Here is a 23,382-nt window from a genome sequence, read left to right on the forward strand (position 1 = left end):
TAATCAGATTTCAAAGTATTGCTCATTTATAGCAAAAATTGAAACAAGGTCATCCTGGAAACAATTTTTCCCCTAATTAAACACAAATTGGCAGAGGTTCTGCATGTGTCAAGACGCTATTTGCTAACAAGATACGTGAATGGCTTCTCAAAATATGGGACCTCTCAGTATATCCTGAAGAAGCCTTATGAGGCAGGTATCTAATCAGATGTCATTATCATGCTCCTTCTCTCCATTATTTTCCTTGCTCTGTCTGGAGCTTGGAAAGGAGTTGATAGCAACATTCCTTGCTTTATTCAGAGATTTCATTTTGAGGTGCAGCATTCTTCCATTCAAAGAGGACTGAGTATTGCATTCCTCTCTATCTATTCCCTCAGTAAGGTTTCAGGAAAATGAAAAGTAGTTTTATCACACAAAAATTTGAGGACCCCCCCTAGCTTAGAACTTCATGTTCCATATTTCAGCACTGATTAAAACATGTTTTCCCTTGGACAGACAAGTTGAATTTGCTATATGACTGTCTTTTTGGAATGTACTTATCTTTTATCTCCCCTCCACTTCCACAGCCCTTAGAAGATAGAATATTTTCAGTTCTTTTCTGGCTTCAGCCAAGTCCATTCTCATTTTGACCCTTCACAGATCATCTCAGTTGTCAGAGCTTTTTTCACCATTACTACAGTCAGGCTTTGGACCTCCCAGGCTTCTACTTCATTATTTCTGGTTTCATTACAACTGAAACAAGACTAGGAAAAAAGCACTGAACCTTTAGTGACATTAAGGTTAGCTCATCATCCCTTTATGTAACTAGACTGCTGCTTTGAATGTTTAACAACTGCATCACTTGGTAGAAGTACTCTTATTGGGAATTTTCTAGTGAAATGAGGAGGCTGCAACAATGTTCAGAACCGATGGAAGTAAAGTCAGAAGTAGAGTTTTTACAACTCAAATCAGAAATATTCTGTTGTTTTACATTAAAGTCTCATAACTGATGGTAACGATGATTTCTAAGTATATAATAGCCAGTAGAATCAATGTGCCAGTTTCAAAGAAGATAGCAATATTTACAACCTAAAAACTGAAATGCCATGTACTGAATTCTGGTTAGTCATCACAATGGATTGTCCCATTAACAACTTTGAAAAACTTAATTTTAAAAGCGGCACATGAACCATGGCCCAGTAGAATAAGTGAATAATAATAGCTCATATTCATATAGTGCTTACTATGTGCTAAGTGCTTTACAAGTATCCCTCCAACAACAGGGGTTAGGGTGCAACATCCCACACTCTGGAAAATCTATATAAAATGTTTTGGCCCTTCCTGCATAGCAGAGTGAGCTATTATGGCATTAAAAGATAAAATGTGTTAACATTACACCATCACATAAACATATATATAAATATAAATAAAAGCATTTCTGTGTCTCTAACTTTTTCTGTCATCTGCTGGCCTCAGTATGTCATTTGAAGATTCTATAAACTCTTCCCCCCAAATTCCCATTTAATTTCTCATACCAAGACAAGGTGCATTGAAAATATAATAATACTATAAAAGGGATGACTATACAAACTTTTTCTCATTTGAATTTGGAGAGGAGGGGTTTTTATTTGCAGATTAAGAAACTCAGGCAAACATTTTTTTATTGATATTTATTGAAAATAATAATTTTTTTCAAAGGTACCATCCAAAAAGATTTTCATCCATAAGAATAATAAACTGAAGTTAACAGTAGATTTTGTCAAGCTGTGGAGACCTTGAATATAAGACCAGTGAAGAGCTATAACTTGTCTGATGACTGACCTAAGTTTGGAGAAGCAGTAAGATAGTCATCAGGAGTGGGGAGGGACTGGACCTATTATTTCACTAGAACTCTTAGGTGAAGAAACTTCCTCTACTAATGCAGGTCAGCGCATATAAATTGCAGAATTTCCCTTATAAAGTTTCCTAGAGCATTAAGAGGAATATAGTAACTTATTCAAGTTCACAAGAGTCAATAGCTGTCAAAAATAAGACAGGCACTCAGGTCTTCGTAGTTCCAAGGCCAGCTTTCTATTTCCTACACATTGGGAGCCACCCAGAGATTTGGGTTTGGGATTTAGTGAGTCATACATTAAGAGCTGTTCAGGGTTGCAATTAGCATCAGTGGAGAGAATATCTACAGAGAGATAAACAAAATCCTGGAAGAAAGGAAAATAATGTATTAGAAAGTGTTGAAATGGTACATATGAAAAAATAGGTCTTGTTTCCATGTCTCCGTGTTTTTTAAAAAGAAGAATTATATAGTAAGGAAAGAATATATCCTATTTTAATATAATTTCCCTGCCCTTGAAGAAGGGGATGGTAGAGTTTTAAAAAGTACATATAAATACACATATATATGAGACATATATATGTATATATACTATATATATAATATATATACCTATTCCATTTTTTACAATAATCTATCATTTTTCTTTAAAGAATAAGATTTGAGGAAGTGATAACAAATGTGAAACTTCTAGCATTCAGAGAAAAGAAAACCAAGCTGATGCTATCTATCATCTTTGGCTACAAAAGGCCTCCCTCCTTCTTTTCTCTCTCCCTCCTCATTCGTCTCTCACTCTCTTTCTCCCTCTCTCTCTCTCAACTTTATCCTTATGAAGGAAGATCTCAAAATGGATTTTATTACTGTAAACAATTAAGCAAAAATGAGATAATCACTAGGTGACAAAAGCTCATTAATTAGAAGATCAAAAAGTATAGCATGCTGCTCAAGATGAAATACTAATGAAAAAGCAAATATATGTAACTATGGCTCAATGACAGAGTCAACATTAATAGCAAAGAGGTACTAAATAGTAGAGTCATGCAATAATAGCCTTTTTAAAATCACAGTTCACAGTGGAAAATATCTAGACTGACATAGGCCAAACTTGTCCAGTTTAGCTTTACTGTGTCTTATTTTATATCTCCCTCCCCTCAGTCAGTTTCTTTTTCAAGTTGCTAAGCAACAAGAAAAGATTATTTGTCAAGATGCACATATTCCATTTTTTACAATAATCTATCATTTTTCTTTAAAGAATAAGACTTATTTCAGTATAAAAAGATCATATATGAGAAACCTAAACTTGCTATGTGTCATTACGTCCATGAATAATTCTAACTGCTACCTCTGAGACTGTGGAGGGAAATGTATTAGCATGTAAAATCTGAGCTGCCTCACTTAGTACCTGTCTTGAACATGTCACATTAATACCACATGGTGATACTTTTTGGAACTACTCAACTTGTTATGGTTCTCTGAACATTGTCCTATGAATATCATTCGCTTTTAATGAAACTATGAACCGGGAGGGTATCGAGAGTCCAAAAAATAATGATCTCAAAAAGGATGTCTAGATATTGACATCTGTGCCCCAAGTGACTACATTGTTTCCAGTCCAGCTTGAATTGTGGCTACACGTCTGCTGGTCCATACACAGCGTTAGTGTTAATCAGTTTGTTGGGAGGCAGATCGGCCTGCTGGCATCAACTCTGATCCCATTCCCTGTCTGAGAGCCTAGATTCAGCAGTATGGGCTATTATCCCAACTCTTTCTCATATCTGACTCTTTATGATCCCATTTGGTGTTTTCTTAGCAAATATACCCAAGTGGTTTGTCATTTCCTCTCTCGGTGCTCATTTGAGGAATGGAGGTAAATGAGGGTTAAGTGATTTGCCAAGGGTCACACAGCTAATGTCTGAGGTGAGATCTGAACTCAGGTCTTCCTGACTCCAAGTCCAGCATTCTATACACTAGAGTGGTACTTAGTTAATTTTATGTTCTTATGATGCAGCAATGGGGGGAAAGTTGAGACTCAAAAGCCTTTTCAGAAATCCGTATCTACCTGGATTATAAACTCACCTGAGATAAACTAGTCCATGAACTTTATTTTTTTATTTATTACTTTTTTTTAGTCCATGAATTTTAAAAACATTTACCTGTGAGATAGCGAGGCATCAGAAAGCAGTTCAAATCCAGCCTCAAATACTCACCAGCTATGTGACTCTGGACAAGTCACTTAACTTTCTTTGCCTCTAGTTCCTTATCTGTAAGAATAAGCTGGAGATGGAAATGGAAAACTACTCTAGTATCTTTTTTTTTCATTTTTTTAACTCTAGTATCTTTGCCAAGAAAACCCCAAAAGGGGTCCCAAAGAGTTGAACAACTACTACCAAACTACTAAACGATAGTCGCCTACCAGGATCAGCTTGCTCTAAATACAAAAAGTTCTTTAAAAGTGGCTGGCAATTTGAAGGTTGAGACTCAAAGTGGTCTCTCCTGTCCATCCAACCAAGGCATTTCAGCCTTGGTGTTTTTTAATAAACTCATTTTAATTTTATCTACCTCAGTTTTGCCTCTTAATCAGAGCAAAGACCCGAACAAAGATTTTTTTTAAACAATTCTGACCAGCACAGACAGGAAAATATTTTGCCTAGAGATAGTAGCAGGAGAATTCTAATCTGAATTGCAGTGAGCAAACTGGGCAAAGAGTCAGGGAACACTACAATGATTGAAGAATGTAACTTTGCAAATAGGTAAAAATAAAGGAGAATAGTTCTCAGAATCCAAATTTTGGTCATTTTCCTTTCACTTGTGCATGAAGAATAGCAAGTAAAGGTAACACTCAAGTAGAAAAGAAGGAGTTAATGAGATGCTTGCAGGGCAGACACTGGACTATCCCTATATACAAGGGAATATATCTATTCAAATTCACAGAGGGATCTGGAGGAGCCAGTTTCCTCCTGACTACCAGGGAGACAATCCATTAAAACTTGGGGAAAGAAGAAACCCTGCTGGGTTTTGTCTACTGAACTTCAGCATTATGTAGGGACTGAGAAAGTTGTGGAGAAAAAAAATAAGGGAAAAAAGAAGGATCAGTCAGATAAAGGATGAGACACTGGGAATTATAGTCAGTCAGATATGCTGTCTAAAATAAGACTTAAATATCAGCAGCCTAGGCAAAATGGGATTTTGGTGTAATTGAGAGGGGCTTTCCATTCATCATCAATACAACTAAAACCAGAATCCCCTAGAGGGAAGAGACTGAGGAGAAGGGATTATGGAGAGATAAAGAGGAAAACTTCACTAGCTAGCCTTTCTATGTTTCTGTCTTGTCCTACTGTCTGTGTTTTGCATCTGGAGAAATTAAACTAACCTTTTCTCCTGGTCCAATCAAACAAAGGAAAAGGGATATAAAAAGTGGAAAGCTTTCTGCAGTACTTTCAAAGCCTTCAAAAATCTCTCAACTTAGATGAACTGATGCTAAATGGAGAACTAAGAACATTGTGCACAGCAACAAGATTATTATACAATGACCATTTCTATGGCCGTGGCTCTTTTCAACAATGAGATGATTCAGGCCAGCTCCAATTGTCTTGTGATGGAGAGAGCCATCTGCACTCCAACAGAGGACCGCGGGGACTGAGTGTGGGTCACAACATAGTATTTTCACTTTTTTTGTTATTTGCTTGCTTTTTGTTTTCTTTCTCATTTTTTTCCTTTTTGATCGGATTTTTCTTATGCAGTGTAATTGTGTAAATATGTGTAGAAGAAATGCACATGTTTAACATATACTGGATTACTTGTGAATGGGACCAAGTGAAGAATTCTCAAAAAAATCTCTGAGATGGAGTGGGTCAGACCTTAAGTCTAAGCTTCAGGAAGTCACATGATTCCCATGCTCAGAGGGCTGTAGGGCAGAAAAGGTCAGACCCTAGGTCTAAGCTTCAGGAAGTCATGTGACCCACAGGAAGTAGAAAATATTGCTGACCATGGATCAATGGTTATTTCCTTATAGTCTATCCAACGAACCCAAGTCTTTTGCTATTTAACCAATTCAACAGTTCTGGCTCACCAGGCCAGACACAATCTGGCAGATGAGAGCTGAGAGGCTCTGTCTACTCGGCTGAAGTGCTTGGATCTCTCCTTGCAAGGACCGAATAAATATAATTATATATTATAAATTATAATATATATAATATTTTTGTGCATTTAAGATCATTATTCTGAAAAGAAGTCCTTCAACTTTATCAGACTGCCAAAGGGGGTTCTAGCACCCTTGCCCTAGAAAGGAAGCTTCACTTTTTATCATCATATGACTTTGAGATTTGCAATAAAACAATTTAAGAATTCTTGAAAATAGTCCACAAAAGACAGTGGTTGCATGATTGATGTGAGCAGACTTCAACATAGGACAAATGAGAAATTCCATAGAAGATCAGGAGCAGTAGATAGTATCTGAGAAATGAGTGTAAAAAAAGATTGTCTGATCATGGGGGGATCATTATATAATATAATATAATATAATATAATATATATATATATATATATATAAATTATATATATATATATATATAAATAAATATAAAATTATATATTATAAATATAAATATAATTATAGTTATATAACATAATTCTTTATATAATACAATATATAATTCTTAATTTCACTGCCATATGACGAGGTTATGTTTGCAAATTTCAGCTTCTGAAAATCTTTATGGATCCTAAAAGAGTGATGACAACATAAGACTATGTCTCTAAGTACTTGGCCATAAACTAACTGAAAGTATTTGGCCCTATTATTTGAAGAAGGTGGGGAAATTGAGGCTCTAAATGTTACTATTTAAGATTGTAAAACCAAACTTGATTTGACAGAAATTTTGTCCTGAAATTAAATGACGTGGCCTCGTTTATAGTGAAATGTTTTGTCCCACTTAGAAGAGGGAGTGATCTCTGTTGGCAGACTCATGTTATGTGGTACGTGCCTGGTAAGATAATACAATTTGGGGCATTAGGTAGTACAGTGGATAGAGCACTGGTTTTGTAATCAGGAAGACTCATCTTAATGAGTTCAAATCAGACACTTTCTAATTGTGTGAGCCCAGGCAAGTCTCTTAACTGTGTTTCCCTCAGTTCCTCATCCATAAAAATGAGCTGGACAAGAAAATGGCAAACCATTCCACTATCTTTGTCAATAAAACCCCAACAACAACAATAAATAGCATGATTTAATTTGTGATCTAAAATGATCACTGTCAAAATGTGTATAGGGATGGTGAGGAAGAGAGAACAGGAAGACTTCGGTATTACTTGCTCTAAGTGGACAGTATGGAAAAATGCCATCCTATAAGAATTTTCTGAAAATCAGTTCTAAATATATTCCATTCTATACTGTGGAAATAACCATTGGACAGTTGCTCAACTGTCTATAAACAATTAAGATGGAATATGTTCCAAGTATTATATTTATGTAGAAGTGATTTAAGTTCCAGACTAGTGTTAGTTTCTTTTTCAAGATAGAAAACTTGTAGATATTTAATCTTTCAGCAACCAACAGCTATTACAGTGAGCATTTTGTCTAAAAGGGTTTTTTTGGAATTATACTTGAAGATTCTAGCATTTTAGTGGCATATCACAAAATATATTTACAAACTGATATACTCAAGAACAAAGCACCATGAATGAATAAAAAGGCAGCTGTTGTCTTACATGTCAGGGAAGGTTAGAATTTGCCTAGAAAGCAGCTGAATAGTTCAACTCAACTCAACTCAATTCACAAACATTTGTGTCTGGCCTACTAAATGCCAGGCACTAATCATACTCAAATTTCACTCAAATGGACCTTTGACCTCATCAGTGAAGATTTTTCCATCGGTAATCCAAATCCCATCCCATCCATACTTAACCATTCCATGAAATTCTTGTTCAAGTGCTCTCAAAAACCTGGGACCCCTCTTTCTTTCTCCTGACACCACAAATACCATGGTAGAGTACTTGAGCTCTTCTTTGCTCTAACCCCATGATCAGACAATCTTTTTTTACACTCATTTCTCAGATACTATCTACTGCTCCTGATCTTCTATGGAATTTCTCATTTGTCCTATGTTGCAGTCTGCTCACATCAATCATGCGACCACTGTCTTTTGTGGACTATTTTCAAGCATTCTTAAATTGTTGTATTGCAAATCTCAAAGTCATATGATGATAAAAAGTGAAGCTTCCTTTCTAGGGCAAGGGTGCTAGAACCCCCTTTGGCAGTCTGGTAAAGTTGAAGGACTTCTTTTCAGAATAATGATCTTAAATGCACAAAAATACACAGGATTACAAATAAACCAATAATACTGAAATAGTTATCGATTTTTTAAGTTCATGGACCCAAGATGGAGAATTCCTGATCCAGGAGAAGTCTGGGGTCACTAAAAGAAATGGGCAACTTCCTGAAGGCAATCCAATTCGCTCTCTTTGTTCTATTCAACACTGAGCCTAGGTTCATCATCCATCTGTAGTGAAACTGATGGGCAAGCTCTTAAGACTACCCATCCAACTGAGCACAAGGGAATAAGCATACAAATATAACAAGGAAATAGTTGTGCCCTCAAGGAGCTTGCACTATTTAAAGAAGAAAGAGTATTGAAAACTGGGAGTAAATCAGGAAAGTTGTGTCAGAAGACATATCTGAGTGGGATATTGGAAAAATTGGAGGTGAGGAAAAAGTGCAGTTTGGACCGAGGGGACCACTTATGCAAAGGCATGGAGATATGAAATAGAAAGGAAAGTTCAGGGAAGAGTGACCAGGTTAATTTGTGTGAAAAGGTAAGGGGGCAAAGAGTACTAATAGGAATTAAAACTAGAAAGGTAGCAGAGAGCTAAATTGTAGAGGACTTTAAATGCCATACTAAATTGTGAAGATTTCTGCTGGTGTGATACCTTATAAACATCCTCATCAGATGTTCTACTTAAAAACAACATGAAAGGCTTTACCTATGGTCTTTCCTCCTTAACAAAAAGGAAGAGAGTATCTATTCAAGGCAGTACTGTAGATGGAAAGCAAGCTGGTTTATAAGGCTCTAAATGTTTTTGACCATGGACCACACAATAAAATACTTTGGGACATAATGTTCCCATCATGTGCATATTTACTTATTTGTAGATTACATATATGTATACTTGTGCTAATAATTATTTCTTTTATAAATTGTAGACAAAGAAGAAAAAGAGAAATGGAAAAAAGATTGAAATGAAGATGAAATAATGTCTGATCCTAGAGTTAACCAAAAGTCACTGGAGTTTACCGAATAGGGAAAAATGTGGTCAGATGAGTTTTAGGACATCTACTCTGGCAACTGTGTGGAGGACTAGAGTAGGGAGACTAACTCTGAGAACAATAAGGTTATGACAGTAGTCAAGGAGAGAAGTGATGAGATTTTGTCCAGGTAGAAATGACAAGATTTGACATGAGAGTGGAACACTGGCGGAAGGGGAATAGGGCATAACAAATCAGGAACTGAAAATGACACCAAGCATGTGAATGCATATTATGAGAAAGATGACAGTACTTTCTCAAATGACAGGAACGTCTGTGAAAGGGGCAGGTTTGGGGAGGGAGAAAGATAATGTAACAACAGCTGTGATACAGATTGTAAGATATCCCTGTCAGTTCATCTGATATCAGTTCATCTGATAAAACTCATAGGCCCTCCAAAACAAAAAGGAGCAGGAACAAGGCCTTTATTCAAGAGTCATTATCTCTGATCATGGAGACCACCCTCCAAACCACACCTCATAAAGCTATGAGGAGAAGGGTGGGGTGAGGGTAAATTATTTTATTAGTACCTATGGGTCCCCAGTTAGTAGTCAGTTTATAGATACCCTAGCTGTCAACCGGTGGTTTAGAAGGGAAGAGGTTGGAAGCCTGTACATCAGAGGGAGGGAGCAGAGTATAAGGGGAGTGGGAGTGGGCGGAGGGATAATGGTAAGTATAGTTGCCCTGGAAATAAGCTTCAAAACTAGTTATTATAGGGATGGTAGGGTGTGACCCTTCTTTCTGCTCTCAGATTGCCTGATCTCATAATTCTTAGGGATCTGACTCTGGTTCTGGCCCTGCCTTTTCAAGTACTCTCGCGCTTACTACTTGTATAACCTTTGTAAAAGCATTTAACTCCTCTGGACTTCAGCTTCTATGTATTGAAAATAAGGAGAAGGCATATAGGAACTCTAAGGTCTTTTCCAATTCTAGATCTGTGATCATGGGGTTCTATTGGGGTTCTATCATGTGTCTGGAAATTAAAGACTCTTGGAATTATAGAGTCATAGAATTCATCGAATTCAACCCAGTTTTTATAGAGAAGGAAACTGAGATCCCAGAAAAATTCAGTAATTTGCCCAAGGTCACCCAACTAATAAGTAGTAGACCTGAGATTTGAACCTGAGCTCTTCAGTCCCCAATCTGACACTCATTCAGTGGCACCATACCATGCTACCAGCATTTTGGTTGAACTTTTTCAAATATTATCATTTGATAAAAGTTGATTTTTGGCAAATATTCAAACTATAAAATATAAAGAGAATTCAACTAGTACAAGTTATAATGGCATCATCTAAATATTTAAAAGCTTATCAATACCCTAATTCTTTTTTTTTTTACTATTTTTTAATTATTACAGCTTTTCTTTTACAAAACATATGCATGGTTAATTTTTCAACATTGACCCGTGAAAAACCTTCTGTTCCAAATTTTCCCCTCCTTCCCCCCACTCCCTTCCCTAGATGGCAGGTAGTCCAATACATGTTAAATATAATACCCTAATTCTTGAGGAAACCCATTTTTCTAAGTGCTGGGTCCTGTTTCTGCAAATTCAAGAAAGGAGGATCTACTTTCAGCAAAGTTACCTTCCATGTTGATTGCTTTCCTCTACTTATTGATCACTATTTTAAAAAAACATTAATGTGATTGAAAGAACAATTCTTGCAGTGATACAGTAAAATATTCTAATGTGCTATTTTTTCTGATAAGCTATAAAGATGAACACTAAGTATCTATATTTTCATCTCCTTGCACTATAGGTCTTATTGCTAAGTAATCATCTTTTGGGGCCAGGCATCTGTACACCTGTAGACTACAATTCATAAGGGTTAACATGGTAGGGAATGTTTTGGAAATGACTAGCTCCCTTTGCTGCCTGGATACTGAAGGAGTGGTCATAAAGTAAATGAAACTGAGGACGTACCTCACTCTCTGCAGTTTTCTTAATAGTTTTTTCATAATTTTAATTAGGTCCCTCCTTCTATCAAAGCCTCAAAGGACTTCCCAAGAGATGAAAGAAATGAGACAAAAGCAAAAAATGGTACTGATGGTGCCTGAGGTTAATCGATGGCCCCAAATGTTACAGCTATTTTTCAAGTTTACTCAAGTTAATGGGAACTATCAAAAAGGTAAATTTCCTTAGTAGCAAAAAACCCATCAGAGAATATGCAATAGAGCTGCTTCTTTACATCCTTTACACATTAAGTATGGGCTATTTAGGGCTGTCACATTTCTTTTTTTTTAAATGTTCAAAAGACTTAGGGTAAAGTGTTCCTTGTGTACTTTTAGATTAAAATGGAATCTTAGAAAATCTCATAAAAGAGATATCAAGTACAACTAGGTCCCAATTAATGCTAATAACAAATCCCCTGAAGTAGTCATATTATTTGAATTTGTACTATATATTTCCACTGGACTGGAAACAATTACCATATTTTATATAACTATAATCTCAAATGATGAAAATTTAAATATATATGACCATTTCAGGGAACCCATTATTCATATAATTCAGGATCTAGCTGTACCCCTTGAAACAATGTGAAACACTACAAAAAATGCTATCTTTAGAATATAGAGTATTTGGTTCAGATCCCAAAGCCGATACTTATTACTTCTGTGATGCTGTGTAACTTGCAATGTCTGGGTCTCTGTTTCTTCATTCGTTAAATTGGGGTAGGAGACTAGATTATTTCTGAAGAAGCTTCTAACTCTAAATCCTATTGTTCCAGGAACCAAGGAACTTACACATTGGTAACAACTACAGTGTTGTACAAAAAGTTAAATAGTGCATTTTAGTAACTATTTCCCAAATATATTTTAATCTGGTTAATCTTGCTCAGGAGTGTTGTGGGCTTCATGAGACCTGAAAGACTGTGACCAGGAAGATAACTCCTTATTAAGTTAACATGTAAGACATGTAATAGAGTGGCTTAACACCACTGGAATAGAAAGTAGCTCCATATTATAGATCTATTGCTGAAAGGGAACCTAGCAACTACTTTGTCCAACCCCCCCTTCCATTCCCCCCCCCACATATACTGAATGGAAAAGTATAGGCTGGAAGAGAATACTTTGCACAAGGCCATTGATGTAATACATGGCAGAACTCAAAACCACGATGAGAATGTATCTATCGTCTTTTACTACCTCTGCTTTCTTGAAAAGAAATCTACATTTGGCATGTGAAGGGTTTCTTAGGTAGCTTAAAAGAGCAGAAAATCTTTCTAAATGTCTAATTGTACCCGAAGATTCTAATAAATTGCAACAATGGGATATGGTGACCACTGCCCAGAAAAAAGTTGAGTGCATTTTGACTGAGGAGCTCCAGAGCACCATAGGTACCCCATATAAAACACATTTTTATCTTAACTATTATGTAAATGAAAATAGTTCCCCATTCCTTAAGATAATCAAAACACTAAGGGGGCCTTGGTCTTTAAGATTCATAGACAGTGATATAGTGAAATATTCTACACAGTTAGCTGACTTTATGAGATTTAATTCTCAGTTCAGAAGCTAACTCTAATAACTTTGGCACACATACTAAATTAGCATAAATGCTCATGGTAGCAACACTAATGTAAAAATGACAGTGATGCATGCCAGGCACACAAGTCAGTAAGGGCTGCAGCTGAAGAAAAAGCAGAACCTTTAGGACCTTCATACAATATTCATACTTTCCAATGGCAAATACTAATTTGCCACTTAAGCTATAGATCAGGGGCAAGAATAGCAAAGCACTTATATAATATACTGATTCTGATCCAAGTTATTTTACTTGTTAGGAGAAAAAAGTCATTTATAAAATGAAATTCTACTCTGCTGGAGGCAGGAATGAGAGCGATCCTTTCGTCACTTTGCCCAGAACACTACTATGACTGCCAGTAACACAAAATTAGTGATCGAGTTTCTATGAATGGCTATGATTTACAATAATTTCTAACCAAAATATTGCCTTGATTGAGCTGCAATATGGCACTTTTTTTAAAGATAGCTTTGTGAGAGCCTAGTCATTCCCAGTATTATAATTACAATGAGTAAGATTACACTAAAAATGACTTAGGATGGTTCACTTGCAGAGATAACACAGGTATTTCTGAATTATCTTCTGTTAGAATCAAGAATATTTAGCTATTTTTACAGGTCACGATATCCATTATGAATACATTAGTCAAGATAAGTTGTTTTTTCCATCAGTACTTACATATCAAATAAACTTTATAAATAACTCCTGTTAACAAGAGAAGAGCAAGGGACAGTCAGTGACCTCCAAACTCTCACTGAATATCTATGGTCAGATATTCAAAGCGACAAACAGGACACTGGACTAGATGGGTGAGATGGTCATATGATGAAAAAGAGTGCAGAAACTCACTGAGGTTGGACTAGAATATAGACTGCATGAGGCTGATGAAGAAAGAAAATGACGGAGATCTAGCATTTTGCATGTGTAGGGGGGAAGGAGGTGGAAAATACATTAAGCAACTCACAGAGCCTCTATCTGGCCATTTATGAAACAATCCTTGAAACATGAAATGATTCCATTTGAATTACTGTGTACTCTGAGGATGCTCCTAGCCAAAAAAAAAAAAAAAAAAGCCTAAAGAGTTCCTTTCCAGAAAGTAGCAGGAACAGGAAGAGTTTGGTAGTGACTTCTATAAAATGTGACATGTTTGTGTAACTGCAATGACCAATGACTATTCCTCACATTTTAAATGCAGACTCTTCTGAAGGCAAGAGGACTTGAATAATATCTCTATAGTCTCCAGTTAATCAGGGAAAATGGTAAATTTCTTTTATTTTAAATGAAGGTAGGTATTAATGTATGAAAAAAAATTGATCTGAAGAAACGGAGGGACTTTCTAACCTGGATGTTGAAAAGTCTAACAAAGAAGAAAGGAAAAAAGATGGATCACAAAATACTTGAAGCTAAGTGAAATCTTCCCCAAGAGGAAGAAGCTTGATTCTCTGAGAAGGGGGTAGCTACTTGTTCTCTAAGAAATGATATGGAATCACAAGTTTTAGTAACAAGCGCAAGAAGAGGAGAAAAAGTAGCAGTGGTTGAGAACTCCTTCCTGATCATTACTGAAGAAACAACCTGTCAGGTAAATAATAAAAGAAAGGTCTGCCATATTCCCAGGGCCTCAGGCCCTGTCCTAATAGATAAAGCCTTGAGTTTTTTTTTAAACAGATGATAACTACTATTCAATTTTGGTGATTTACACGAGCACAAATAACAGAACAAAACTAGGAATTAGTGGTAAGATTATGAACATGGAAGACTTTAGGAATACAAGTACTCTTTTTATTGCTACTGACTGAATAAAGGCAAAGACTTCCAGAGAGAGAGGCACATTTAGGGATTAAACAATTGGTTAAGAAGAAGGAATTGAGGATGCAATTTGGACTTCTTGGCTAGGGCTTCAAGTAAATAAATTATATACCTCTGGTCAGAAACTAATTTTTATTTAAAAATATTTTTATTTTTAATTCCAAACCCTAACTCTGACTCCCTCTACCTCTCTCCCCTTCACTAATTAAGAAGTGAAGAAATAGAATATCTATTACATATGCAGTTATTTTGAAAAATATTTTCCTCCAATTACATATAAAAAATTTTAGCATTTTTTTAAAAACTGAATTCCAAATTCTCTGTCAAACTCCCTCCTCATTAAGAAGGCAAGCAATTTAATATAAGTAATACATGTTCAGTCATCCAAAACATATTTCCATATTAGTTATATTGTGAAAAGAAACACAATCTTCCCCCTCCAAAAAAAACTCTAATAAGAAAAATTAAATGAAAAAAGGATGCTTTGATCTGCATTCAAACTCTATCATTTCTTTCTCTAGAGGTAAACAGAATTTTTCATCATAAGTCTTTCAAAACTGTTTTAGATCATTGCATTGTCAAGAATAGTTAAGAAGTCATTCACAGCTAATCACTATACAACACTGCTGTTACCGTGTACAATGTTTTTCTGGGTCTGTTCACTTCATTTTGTACCAATTTATGTAAAATTTTCCCAAGTTTTTCTGAAAGCATCTTGCTCATCATTTCTTAAAAGCACAATAGTACTTGATCACAATCATATATCACAACTTGTTCAGTTATTCCCCAATTGATGGGCATCCCCTCCATTTCCACTTCTTTGCCATCACAAAAAGGTGCTATAAATATCTGTGTACATATATGTCCTTTTCCCTTTTAAAAAAATCTCTTTGGGATATAGACCTAATAGGGCACTGTTACTGAGTCAAAGAATATATACAGTTTTATAATGCTTTGGTATAGTTTCAAACAGCTCTCCAGAAAAGGTTGGGTCAGTTCACAACTCCACCAACAGTGCATTAGTGCCCCAATTTTCCAATATTCTCTTCAACATTTGTTATTTTTATTTTCTGTCATATTAGCTAATCTGATGGGTAGTATCTCAAAGCTGTTTTAATTTTAACATTTAGTTTGCATTTCTTTAATCAAGAGTGATTGAGAGCATTTTTTTATATGACTATAGATAGCTTTGATTTCTTCATCTGAAAACTGCCTGTTCATATGCTTTGATCATTTACCAATTGGAAAGTGACTTATATTATACATATATGTATATTATACATACAAAAACTTATTTCCACAACAGACATCCTACCCCCCAAAAAGCTAGAAAAATTAGGAAAGTGGGAGAAAAAAGGTTTCAATTTGTATTCAGAGTTTACCAGTTCTATCTTTGAGGATAAATAGCATTTCTCAGCTTGACTCCTTTGGAATTGTGGATCACTGTATTGATCAGAATTGCTAAATCTTTCATGGATGATCATCAATATTGCTGTACACTGTACACAAATCACCTCACTTATCACAAGCTCATGTAAGTCTCCCCAGGTTTTTCTGAAACCATCTCCCTCTTCACTTCTCATAACACAATAGTATTTCATCACAATCATATACCATAATTTGTGTAGTCATTCCTCAATTGATGGGCATTCCTTCAATTTTTAATTCTTTGCCACCAAAAACAGCAGCTAAAATTATTTTTGTACATACAGGTCCTTTTTCTTTTTCCTTGATCTCTTTGGGATAGAGAACTAGAAGGGGTAATGCTTGATCAGAGGGTATACACAATTTTACCCTTGCCTTTCTTAATTTTAGCCAAAATATAACCGATTCTACATGTCTCACACATGTCTTATGGTTTCAATAATGTCTTGGCTTCTATTTCGTTCTGCTATCCACTTCTATTTTATGGGTGAATTCATCTTATCCATATTTACAGTTATGACCAATAACTATATAGTTTCTTCTATCTCCTCTATTTATCCTTTTTTTTTAACTTTTCCACCTCAATATTCTATTTGCTTCTAACCACTGCTCTTCATCAGCCCTCCCTTTTATTGCCCATACCCCCTTTTCTTAGCCTCTTCTTGATAAACTCTAAAAGTCAGTGAATCAAGCTATACTTTAATTTCTTCACCTAGTCTAAGGAAAAAGCAAAGGGAAAAAAAACAAATAAAAATGGCACTGAAACTGTTTTTAAAAGTGTGTTCAATTGTATCCAACTTTTTTTGATCTCAGGGGTTTCTTGGCAGAAATAGTAGGTATCCCCAGTTGGGTAAAATGAATTTCTATACCCAATTATTTCTGTGTATGCGTTTTCCCATTTAGAACCAGTTCAAATACAAGAGAGGTTCAAGCTTTGCACTCTTCCCATCCCTGCACCATTTCCTCTTCCATTATAAAACTTCTTTCTTGCGTGTCTCTTTTATGTAAAATAATTGTCCCCAATTCTTCCTCTGCCTCCCTCCTCTTCCCCATACACCCTTCTTTCTTAGCTTTCCATTCTTTTAGATCATGTCAATATAACCAGAATCATATCTATGCCCTCTAAGTCAACTCCTAACTTTCTGAGTAATGATAAAGTTCTTAGCCACTGTATGTATCATCTTTCCATTTGGGAATATAACTAGTTTAAACTTATTTAAACTTGTAATTTATCAGTCATACTTTTAGATTTCTCTTGAGTCTCATGTTTGAATGTCAAATTTTCTATTCAGTTCCAGTATTTTCATCAGAAATGCTTGGAAATCTACTATTTCAATGAATATCCATTTTCCCCCTTCAGGATTACACTGTCTAGCTAGGTAACTTGCTAAGTTTTGTGTGATCGTGACTATGGCTCCATTATATTTGAATGGTTTCTTTCTGGCTTCTTTAAGTAGTTCCTCAATGACTTAGGAGCTCTTGAATTTGGCTATAATATTTCTGGGAATTTTCATTTTGGGAACTCTCTTAGGAAGTAATTAGTACATTCTTCCAATTTCTGCTTTGCCCTGTTTCTAAGATTTCTGAACAGTTTTTCTTTACAATTTTTTTGAAATAGGATATGTAGGCTCTATTTGTGACCACGGCTTACAGGTGGTCCAATAATTCTTAATTATCTCTACTTGAACCATTTTGAAGTCCATTCTGGTTTTTTCAATGTGATGTTTAACATTTTCTATTTTTTTATTCTTTTAGCTTTATTTTATTGTTTCTCCTGGGGGGGAAAATTGTTTATTATCTCTTGGAATCATCAGCTTCTGCCTGCACAAATCTAAGTTTTAAAGATATTTTTTCCAGTGATATTGTGTAACTCTTTTATCACTTGGCTAATTCTTATTTTAAGGGGCTATTTTCTTCAGTGAGTTCTGGTACCTCATTTTTATCCTTTGGCTAACTTTTATTTTCAAGGAGTTTCTCTTTGATCAGTTGTTAATTCTCTTTTCACAATTTTGTTGCACCATTATTATCATTTATTTTCCCAGTTTTTCCTCAACAGTTTTTATTTGATTTTTAAAATCATGTTTTACTTTTTTTAATCTCTTCCTTTAATTCTTCAAAGAATTCTATTAAACATTTGACTAATCTACATTTTTAAGGCTTTACTTGAAGATGTTTTCAGGTGATTATCTTCTTCTGAATTTGTATCTTAAGCTTCTCTACCATAGTAGACTTTTATGGTCAAGTTATTTTTTTCTGTTGTTTACTCACTCTTCACAACTATTTCTTACTTTGGACTTTGTTAAGTTTGAGCTCTATTTACCTTGGACTGGAGCTGACTATCCTTAGCTTCAGGCTTTTGTTTTGCTTTACTTCCTAACTAGTGTAGAGGCCGTGCACATTTTCAGTGCTTTGAAGGCGGTAAGATCTGGTGAGATATGTGATCATTGTTTCTGGTCTTTGCTGCCATCCTTACCAAAGTAGGCTCTCTGCTCCCTGGTGAGCACAGAGGCTCTCTACCCTGGAACTGGGTAATGGGCAATGTAATTGCCAAATGTTGTTTGGTACTGTGCCTAGTATTAACACAGGGGTCTTTTGTAATTTCTTTCTGATCAGATATTCAATACTCTTACCAGCTCTGGGCACTAAATGCCTTCTAGACTGAAGCAGAAAAAGCAATTCACATGAAGAATCTCGCAACAGGGGAAGAAGAATCTGAGAGAGGCCTCACAAGCACAAAATGCAAAGCCCCTAGGCAGAATACTCCACAGATATGATAATATAAGAGTCTCAGAAGACTGACAAATAAAAAATGAGCACAAGAAAGTCTCAGAGGCCCTGTTCTTGGTGTTACATGCAGAATGAAAATGTGCTACTCCTACATGTCAATTTGGTGGCCAAGAGAGCCAAGACTATTGGTATGAAGGTCAAATATACTTCCCTATGAGCAAGAGAGGAGGCCTCAAACTTTGCGCTAATGTTGGAGACTTTGACACAGAGGTAGAGCACATGCAGCACGTTAAGCTCATCCAAGTAATCAAGAGATGTATGTAACAGCATGCTTAATGTCCCGGATGTTGCCTAAATGACAAAAATTACATTCCAGTTACTCAGAAATGATCTGATTGATCAGGGGCCTATAAGGAAAGATTATGAACAGAGAAAGTAGGTTCAAACAAAAAGAAGTCCTGCCAACCTGGAAGAAGTTTGAGGCAGGCTTGCTGTCTAACAGATATTTTCCCCAGAATCAGCTTCCAAAGTTAAAGTCAATACCTTCTAGAACTGTACTGAAGGTGTACCCTAAGAAGGTAAGTGACCTTTTGCTACAACTGTGAACAAAATGGACATACTCATTCTAGGGGTGTTTAGGAAGCAAACTGAGTCAGTAAGACCTGAGTTCATACCCAGATTTTCCTTGAGTGATGGTAGATTCCCCTCCATGGAGGTCTTCAAGCAGGGGCTAGACAACTCCTTATCAGGGGTGTTACACACTTCTTGTATTGGTTGGACTAGGTGCTTGCTGAGGTCCCTTCCAATCTTCCACTTCTGTGATCTGTTCAAGATCAAATGTTTTTCGATTGTAAAGGGCCTCAAATGGCAAGCAGATAGTTAAGGCTTCACTTGAAACTTAATAAGGAACCACTTCAGCACTTTGAGGTCAAACATGATCTAATTCGATTTATACATATGAATGTGACAGATTTATTAAGGACAGATTTAAAGGGAGAGAGAAAAGGAGTAAGATATCTCCTGAGGGTCTATACCCATAGCATGTGGTGGTGCTGGTGGAACCAAGGTAATTTGAAAACTGCATATTAGGGGTGAAATAGTCGCCTCCAAGTAACAAAAATGAGATACACAGTGAACGTTGCAAACATAGAAACAAATAGTGAAGCCAGGCAGTAGAGGAGTATTGGGGGGGAAATCGTCTAGGTTTTAAACATGTCGAGTTTGATGAGCCAGTGGGTTGCCTTGGTGGAAAAATTCAGAGGCAGTTGCAGATGGGTCATGCAGTTTCAAAGGGCTAGATTTTGGAAGCTGGGTTGGGTAACCAACACAAATCACTTGTCTTATTAAACTTTTCCATCAACTCCAGTGCCTAAAATAAAGACAAAAGGCAACTCAAAGGATTTACAAAATATCTAATAGGTGCTATGTGCCACACAGGAAAAACTTGAGATACATCTTGAATGATTTCTTTAAGAACAATCTCTTTCCTTTGCCAGGTTGAAGATTCTTGGCAATTTCTAAAAAGCAAGCGGAGTAAACATGAAGTACAGATAGAACAACAACAAAAAGAGGATTAATCCTTAGTTGTTCAGGGAGCAGAGATGAAAGTCACGGAATCACAGTTAGAAATAACACCAGATATCACTGAGTCCAAACTGGACCTGAACAAGAACCATCCCTGAAACAACCCTGAAAAGTGCACAGAGGCTTGCAGTAAAAGAGTCTGTTAGTTCCAAAGACACCCAATGCCCTTCCAGAAGTCATGTGTGCTCTCTGACCTCACCTGTATAATTAGCACAGTAAACTAGATAGCCTCTTACCTTTAAATTGGGGCAGGGGATAGAACACCAGACCTGGAGTCAAGAGGACCTGAGTTCAGATCAGACCCCAAACATTTAGTAGCTGGGTGACTCTGGGCAAGTCACTTCACTCTGTGTCTCAGTTTTCTCATCTGTAAAATGGGCCGGAAAAGGAAATGGCCAACCACTCCAAGATCTTTGCCAAGAAAACCTCAAATGGGCCCACAAAGAGTCAGACGTGACTAGAACGACTGAACGAGAACACAATTTACATCGGCCATGAGAACTGATGAGAATACGAGGTATATGAAATTAAAAATAATTTCCATAAGCTTTCAGACCTGTTAAATATTTATTGAACAACTAATATGTAAAAAGGGGCTCTATGTTAAAAGCTGTAGGAGAAAGCTTAATAGTATAAATGCTGAATAAATGGAAATGTCTTAAAATACTGTCATATATTTAGCTACTTAAGCCTTAGTTACGTAGTCTAACAGAATATTATATAAACACATTTGTTTGGTTTTCAGGAAATACTAGAAATGTAATTTGATCTCATTTGTCTACGCACATCACTAGCTTCCCATAATTGGGAAGCTAGGTGGCACAGTGGATAGAGCAGCAGGCTTGGAATCGGGAACACTCATCTTTATGAGTTCAGATCCATCCTCAGACACTTCCTAGCTGTGTGACTCTGCTCAAGTCACTTCATGCCGTCTGCCTCAGTTTTCCTCATGTTAGACAAAAAAGGCAATGTTGGGGCTAATATAAGGCTAAGTTAGATTAAATCACTACCTTCTATAGCATCTCTAAGCAGTACTGAGTATTCTTCATTGTCCCTCTGGGCCTAGAAGTCTGTCCCTCCTCACCTTTACCTCAGGGAATCCTCCTCCTTCTCCTTTTGCAGAGGTATGCCCAAGTGCCACACCCAACAAGAAGTTATGCTGGTAGCTTCAATTTCCAGTTCCCTCTCCCATTAATAGAAAGATGAAGATCCAGATAGTTTCTATATGCATATCAATGTATACACACATATAATGCCCCTGTGTTTAATGTTTAATTTTTGTCTATCTTCAGTGACTGGATCTAGTAATGTTTCATAAATGCTTGATTAATTGAATTGAATTGAATTTTCTTATTCAAACGATTCCCAGATCATCTAGATTTGAGTTACAAGTTCATGTATTTGTCTTTGAGGGTTTCATGAATGTGTGCTAAAACACTACAGTAAAACAACAGCCAGAACATGGTTCTATCGCTCAAGTGCTACTCTAAACAAAACGTCTTAGACAATCATGCCCTGGGAAAAGAGAATTTTCTGGCCAATTAGGGTTCAAAGTCTAGTTTGAGAAGGTTCGTGGGGAATGGGAAATATTTCTATTGGATTTGTCAATGTTTGTCTTATTTCCAATAGTTTCATCGGATGAACTGTATAAAACTATGCCTGTGTCTAATTCCAAGGAAACAACAGTACAGAAAGAAAGGGAAAATTTCAATAGAAGAATGCTTTGGGCTACCAATCTGACTGGATAATCCACATCCCAACAACTAGAAAAGAAAATTCAGCTGCTCCACCACCTACAAAGGGACAGAGAAAAGAGAAGAATGGCAGCTAGCTCTGACCTATTACACCCAGGTAATAGAGATGAAGAGGGGAGTAAGGTGCTCGAGACACAGCACAAACTGTTCCCTACAAGCGAAGAGGATCAGACATTGTAGGTGCCCTTCTCCTGATATGCATCAAGGACTCCAAAGCCACCAAAGATAAAGAAATTCTCCATGCACTGCCCCACCCATGCATCCTCCCTTTCCCTCTTGTTATGAACTGTCTAGGTATTATAGTTCTGCCCAAGTGGCCAAAGAGGAAGGATGCTAGGTTCTATTAATAAGGTTATCTCCTCCTCTTTACTCTTTTACCTTAAAAATCACAGGCTGTCCTGCCTCCAATATCACTGTCTTTTCACCTGACATTCCTTCAAGTGCAGGGGATTTTGGATGCAAAAGAGGCAGAAGAAGCTAGATTCAAAGATTAACATACTGACAAATGAGTAAATTTGATTTTTCCAGTGGCTTTTGATGGCCAAAGACTTGTAGATTGTAGAGAAGCCTCACATTTATATATCATTCTCTGTTTAAGGGAAGAAATGATCAAAAGAAACATGACAAAAATAGCACACAAAAGAATAAACTGAGAATATTTTCAACAGACAAGAAATAAGTGGTTACTGGTATGTAAACAATTTTCCTATCAGCTGCCTGTGCATAGTTAGATAACTCATTCATTATAACAAAGATTGAATTTGATACTGAATCAGAAAAAAATTTTAAAATGGGAAGATCTGGTATGCAATTAAAGAATATTTCATCCTGATCTATTTAAAGTCTATTGATAAAGAAAAATAGATAAAAGAATAGAGGTTGTCACAGCTTAACCTCATTCCTTGAGAAAATGTAACCAATGCAAGGAACTGGAAATTGAGTGGATGCCCATCAGTTAGAGAATGGCTGAATACATTATGGTATATGAATGCAATGGGATATTATTGTTCTATAAGAAACAATCAGCTGGATGATTTCAAAAAGGGCTGGAGAGACTTCCATGAACTGATGCTGAGTGAAATGAGCAGAACCAAGAGAATATGGTACACAGCAACAACAAGATTAGGTGATGATCAAGTCTGATGGACGGGGCTCTTTTCAACAATGAAGTGATTCAGGCCAATTCCAATAGACTTGTGATGGAAAGAGTCATCTGAACCTAAAGAGAGGACAGTGGGGACTGAGTGTGGATACATCACTTTTTTCCACATTTTTTGCTTCCTTTTTGTTTTCTTTTTTTTTCATTTTTGATCTGATTTTTGTTGTGCAGCATGATAAATGCCAGAGGTATGTTCAAGGAATTATGCATGTTTTCACATGTATTTAGATTGCCAGCTGTCTAGGGGAGGGAGTGGGGGAAGGGAAGGAAAGAAATCTGGAACATGGG

Source organism: Sarcophilus harrisii, chromosome X (genome assembly GCF_902635505.1).
Source record: "Sarcophilus harrisii chromosome X, mSarHar1.11, whole genome shotgun sequence".
In the NCBI taxonomy this organism is placed as follows: Eukaryota; Metazoa; Chordata; class Mammalia; order Dasyuromorphia; family Dasyuridae; genus Sarcophilus; species Sarcophilus harrisii.